The 6,682-nt window shown below is 38.4% G+C and overlaps 1 long non-coding RNA gene across 1 annotated transcript; it reads left to right on the plus strand.

Annotated features, from left to right (window-relative positions):
- The first annotated feature begins 174 nt into the window (after window positions 1-174).
- Window positions 175-6,100, plus strand: LOC140332621 (uncharacterized). The gene is made up of 3 exons (XR_011921206.1): window positions 175-330; window positions 3,248-3,458; window positions 4,734-6,100. It is a non-coding gene; the product is annotated as an uncharacterized lncRNA (long non-coding RNA).
- The last annotated feature ends 582 nt before the right edge of the window (window positions 6,101-6,682 follow it).

The raw sequence follows: 6,682 nt of genomic DNA on the forward strand, positions 1-6,682 counted from the left end.
CAGCTGTCTATAGAATAACCAATTAGGACGCCTGGCTGTCTAAATCAGTCACGCCCCCCTCCGTCTTACAATATCCAGATAAACCACGTGTATTAGGTCACATGGCAGGGGGCGGGGTTCATGTCATTGGTAAGGGAAGGCAAAATGCAATCCACTTCCGGGTCACGTGATGTTAAAGAGACCCTGTTCCCAGACAATTCAACGAAATAGTCTTCCTCTATATCTCTATAGGCATGAAACTTGTTTATGTTTGTTATTTACCTATAAAAAAAACCTGGACCCCCTTTTCTGTTATCTAAGGAGATTGGGGTGGGACTTCTGAGGAATTGGGTAAGCACAGAAGAGGAGGGGGTGGTGAAGTGCAGGGAAAAGAAACCCCTTCCCAAAAAAATATAATAAAATATTAGTAATAGAAAAAAAAATAGTGGCTGCAATTATTCAACCCTTTAGGTGGGATAACTGCCTATTACCCCCACCACTTGCTGTGGTTTCTTCCACTGGCTGCTATGTCCTATTGTGATGTATGAGCAAGCGGGTGAAACCATTCTGTTGTTGGGGGAACAGATATTTCACACACCTACAAGTGTAGAATACATGCAGAGTTTGGGGAGCAGTGAATGTTGGAGGAACTTTAACATTTTTTCAAAAGCTTGTTTATCGACAAATATATTTCTAAACAATTCACATAGTGAATATGCGTGTGTACTTTGAGACAGAAAGATAGACTTTAATGTATATACAATGATATACTTTAAATGTATTAGGCAGACATGGGCCAATGTACATAGAGCAGCAGAGATGAGTGAATGTAATTAATGGACTTAAAATGGTATTAGATAGAAATGGGCCAATGTACAGAGTGCACCAGGGATAGGTGAAAATAATTAACTGGACTTAAATAGTATTAAGTAGAAATGGGCCAATGTACAGAGTGCAGCAGAGATGGGTGAATGTAATTAATGGACTTAAATGCTATTAAGCAGACATGGGCCAAATTACAAAGAGCACCAGAGATGGGTGAATGTATTAATCACACTTAAATGGTGTTAAGTAGACATGGGCCAGTGTACATAGTGCACCATGTATGGGTGAATGTAATAACTGGACATAAATGGCATTAAACAGACATGGGCCAATGTACATAGTGCAGCAGAGATGGGCGAATGTAATAATTAAACTTAAATGCTATTAAGTAGACATGGGCCAGTGTACAGAGTGCACCAGAGATTGGTGAATGTGATTATTAGACTTAAATGGTATTAAGTAGACATGGGCCAATGTAGTGTAAATGGTTAATCCTGTGTAACTGCTGATGCCCTGTAATGCGATTTCATGTTGTAACATCATTTGTTATTATGAATAGTAACCAATGTACACATCGGCTTTTGGCTGGTTACTAAAGTGTAACACAGACAAGCTCCTATTTGCTGGCAGTTGGAGCCCACCTGACTTGTAGGATAAGGATTTATAATTTAAAGGGGGGGGGTTTACATTCAAGTATCAGGTGGTCAACATTAGAAACAAAGGGTGTAAAGATGAACCTGTATTGAATTTCTGTTTCCATTGATAAATCAATAGAAGTACTTTTTATTACTTATATACAGCTGCATGCAAGGAGTGAACAGGGAATATTCTGATTGCTGGAGAAAGAGCAGAGGGATGACCTCATCATCCATGTGCAGGACTGGCTTTAGGACCCTATTGTCTGAGGATGGTCTGGGGCCTTCTGCAGTGGCACTTTGTTCCTCTCGATGTCTGCCCCTGGCTGTTCTGTGCAGCAATGCTATGAAATTCATTTTGAATTCAATGTATTTGAAGACATTTTGAGGACAACAAATAAACTATAGCTTATAAAATATGTATAAAAATGATTGTTGTAGCTGTTCTTACTAAAAAATAAATAAATAAATATCTGTGCAATGCTTTTTATATTGGAACAGGTGAAACAATATAGTTGTGCTTCGGGTCTGACCTCTAGGGGGCGCAGTGGGTTTTCATACCTGCTTCCATATGAGCTACACACAGGTATTGGTTATATCAGTGATTCTCAAACTTTTTTAACATGGGGAACCTTTGAAATACCTTTCAAACCTTCAGGGAATCTCTGCTATAGATTCTATATTCATAGCTCACAGTATATTAGTAGGAAGTAGGTCAGTAGTAGTAAAAGAACAGTAGTAGTAGGTCAGTAGGAAGAATGTTTCTTACATTGCTGGCCATTGGGAAGAATGTCACCCCTACAGATATCCAATAAGATCATTGGTGTCACTTACACTGACCTGAGAGTCACAAATTGCTCATTGTTCAAAGAACCCACCAGCAACCTCTAGAGGAACCCAGGTTGAGAAACACTGGGTTATATCATGAAAAACTGACCCCTGAGAAGAGCTGAATGGAGCATGTAAGCAGCACTGATCAACCTGTTGTGAAAGTGCTAATTTATATTAAAGATCAGGATGAAGTATAAACTTTATAAGCTGCATGCAGTAATAGCCAGGCAAAGTGCATTTTTCAGTATGGTAGCCTGTGCAGTGCTATCGCTGCAAGTTTCTATTTTTGCACTCATACATGGATATAAATTATTGTTTATTAGCAAAAAAAGGATCTTCTACAAAAAAATTCAACTTTAAAAAAAAAAAAATAATAATGCAGGCGGGAACAAAATTCCCTGTTCTGATTTGCAACAATTTCACTGAAAATTGCTGTATTTTCCGGGCATTGCCTGTAGGTGGCAGCAAAATGAAGGTGGCTTTAATAGTTTTTGAGTGTTTTATTTATTTGTGTTCTGCACGTGTTTTCCCTTTTGTGGTGTACTCTTTGTCTTTTTGGGTCCATCTGTATCATTGTTTGTCTCTGTTTGTCCCTTTTTATTATACAGCGCTGTGTAATATGTTGACTCTTTTTAAATACTGTTTAATATTAATTGAGATCTATGTAGTGTGTTAATGCATGTTGTGTGCTACTTAAAGTTTTAGTTTTTGTTGCATAGATTTAGATTTATATTTTACATGTTTAATTTCAAAATATTTGGCTATCAATGTACATTAACCTCCAAAAAAAATACAGAACCCTAGTATATTGAAGCACTGCACATGCAGTGTGTTGCCTTATTGTGTTGGTGTGCCATGACACAGTGAATGAGATGGTAAAACATTCCATGTGTTACTACAAAGTTTACATGTAAACAGGCAACAGCAAAAAGTCTGAATAGTTATAGCGAAACTAAACTCAAATTTTTTCTTTACAGAAAAGAGTAGACAACCCTTTCATACAATATGAGCAGAAGGAGCCGTTTCTTTAATGCGCAGTGAGATCGGCAATTTTTTTTTCCCTATCTATGTACAAAGAAGAACCCGGAAGAAGAGAGAAGAAGATGGCGGTGCCCAGCGCTTCCTCCGCATCGGGCCTAAGAAGTATACGAAATGGATGAAACCTCCCGATGGATCGACGAATAAAAGGTAAGTGTGTTTTTTTCTTGACTTTTGTTCTGCTTTAAAACTTTTTTTTGTTTGCATTTTTATTGTTATTTGATATTTTAAAATAAATTACACTCCCCATAAAAATTTTATTTCATTTTTCAAGTTACTATTTGGACTCTTCATTTTCCCATTGTCTAAAATTGTGGCTTCGGGAAGTAATTTGATTGCCTGTGGGAGATCAGATTTTGTTTCTATTTGGATGGACAGTTTGCAAATGTATCTTTTTTGCTCCTATGTAACCTTTTTTTGTTCTTTTGACTTCCTGACATAGAGATGACATTTCTCTATGGCAATATAGACAACAATTTATACCCAACAAACTTTTAGAGCCTTCCCTGGCTGGTTTGCGCCTTTAATTGATGGCAGTTAATTCAGCACTTGGTAACATGGGGACAGGTCAGGCAAATTCACAATTGTTAATAATAATATTATTATTGTTATTATTATTTATATTATTATTATTATTATTAATAATAATAATAATAATAATAATAAACAAGATTTATATAGCGCCAACATATTACGCAGCTCTGCACATTAAATAGGGATTGCAAATGACAAACAGATACAGCAGTGACACAGGAGGAGGAGAGGACCCTGCACAGAAGAGCTTACAATCTAAGAGGAGGAGGAAGTATCAAACAATATGAGGGGAGATCTGGAGTCATGGGAAGTAGTGAGGGTTTGGAAGACAGAAGAAGACAATTGGTGAGTTTGAAAAGATGGGTTTTGAGAGTTCTTTTAAATGAGCAGAAATAAAATATGGGGTGTTTACGCTATCCCTGCAAGGGTAGGTTCGGACCTTCATTGGAGTTGAAAGAATTAGCTCCCCATGGCTGGTACTTGCACCACAGCATTTGTTCTTCAAGATGCAGGGTTTGACAGCTGGCATATAGTACCAGTCACCGCCACCCCCAATTATTCTCTATTGGGCTACTGTAGATAGACCTCACTTGTAGCGTCTTCCCCAAGGTAATGGTTTACCGGCATGAGGAAGCTGTAGCCGCGCTGCAACTTTCTTACCAATCTGAATATAGCTTTCTCTTCTCCATTCTATGGTAAATCTACATTTCTCACCCCATCCTAATACCATCTGCATTATAAAATCCTTCAGACTTTGGCTTTAAGCAGCAAAAATTTATAGCTAATTAATTAAGTAACTCTACCAGAAAATAGGACCAGTGAAAAAGAAGTGATTATGGTAATAGGATGTATTGGGCTGAGTTGTTTTAATTAAAAATCCATTCTCTACAGCTCTTTTACAGGTAAATGAAGACACAGAATGTAGCACATCCATCATCATGCTCCATGTCCTGCACCTTGCGTTCAGCTGTCCAGTGTGAGACTTCTAGGTGTAAAATGAATGAGGATTTTCATTGTAATGCATTATGACATGTTTCTTTTAGTTATTATAATTGCAGAATGTTAAGAAATCTGATGTCTGTGCCATGCATGGAGCCATACAAGTTCTGTATTTTAGGGTTCCTCCAGAAGTTGCTAGGAGTTTCTTGAGCAATGAGCAATTTGTGCCTCTCAGGTCAGTTTAAGTGACACCAATAATCTTTTTGGCTATGTGTAAGGGTGACATTCTTTCCAACAGCTAGCAACAAAAGTGGCATTCTTCCTACTGACCACCACACTAATATACTGTGAGCTGTGGATATATAAATTATAGAAGGGGTTCCCCGTGACCTGAAAGTTATTTCAAGGGTTCCCCCATGTTAAAAAGGTTGAGAAACACTGATGATGGCAATCTTGCCCCAATGCATCTTTCCGGTGCACATTGACATATGTGCCTTTAATTGCAGCACAAAGCATAGATGTGAACCATGCACCATGTGGAACAGTTATTTGTGTATTCTTGCATTAGGTTTGCTTGCAGCTCCTTAAAAATAAATGGGATGCCTAGGTGAGGGTGATTGACTGGTGTATCCTGGGATATCCAGGTCACATATCCCAAAGGCAGCATGTTCTGATACCCCATATTATTATTATTACACATTATTTATATGGCGCTGACATGTTACACAGTGCTTTACAACAGTCTATAGTCATATCCCTAACTCAGTCATATGTCCTTAATACAGTCTAAGATCAATTTTTGGAGGAAACCAATTAACCTAACTGCATGTTTTTGGCACGTGGGAGGAAACCCACACAAACAAGGGGAAAACCTGCAAACTCCATGCAGATAGTGTTCTGCCTGAGATTCGAACCTGAGACCCAGCACTGCAAAGAGAGCTAACCACTGAGGCACTGTGCTGCCCATATTCTGGCCCAATATCTGTGCTGCCCCAATATCTCATCTCTAAAGGCATCATAACGTGCTGGTGCCAATTCTCACTATGCACATACATCACATCTGACAACATATCGGGAGGAAAGGTAGCAGCTACAGAAAATGAGGAAAAGGCAGCCCGGCTTCTGATGATGGTGGAACAGGACCTGATGTAAGGCAGCAGAACAGGAAAACAAAAGCAGGCAATGCAGGATTCACTGGGGTGCATTAATGTTTACACCCTAGCATAAAACGGCCTTTACATTAATGCAAGTGCATATTTTTTTTGTATCCTGTTATTCATTCAATAATTAAAATGCACTGGAAATGCATCAAAATGTAACGCAGTGCTCCATGTCTTTTAAAGCCCCACTTACATTGTACATTGCTGTGCGTCATACTGCACGTCAATGCACATTAATTTGCAGTGATATGCACTGATGTGTGTCATGACGTGCCTTGCCACTCTCTTTTCTGCATTTCAATCCATCTTAGGCAAATGTGTGGGAATCCAGCCTTGGGGTCATTCAAGCAGCTCTTGTGTCAACGTGGCTCAAGCACAAGAACATTGGCATGAAATGATGGGCATTTTTTTGTATTGTTCTGCATTTTTGAAAGGGTTGCAGTGCATTCATGTGGGATTTTTTTCAGGCCTCAGCACATGCATTGCAGCTTGTAATGCTTTGATGAAATGCAATATTATTTTTTTTGCAATGCACATAATAAGTAAAACTAAATAAAAAAAAAATGTTTTTTTCTTTAAAATAGCTCCATAAAAGGCATAACACCTTTTAAAGCTCCCTGTTTTTTATAAAGCCCAACTTCAGCTATTTTTGTGCCCTTTTGAATAGCACGCAAAGGGTTACATGATCTATTCTTATAGCTGTCAGTGTTCTGTCTGTACAGTTTGGTCTGAAATAAAAGT

The sequence above is a fragment of the Pyxicephalus adspersus genome, chromosome 6 (genome assembly GCF_032062135.1).
Source record: "Pyxicephalus adspersus chromosome 6, UCB_Pads_2.0, whole genome shotgun sequence".
In the NCBI taxonomy this organism is placed as follows: Eukaryota; Metazoa; Chordata; class Amphibia; order Anura; family Pyxicephalidae; genus Pyxicephalus; species Pyxicephalus adspersus.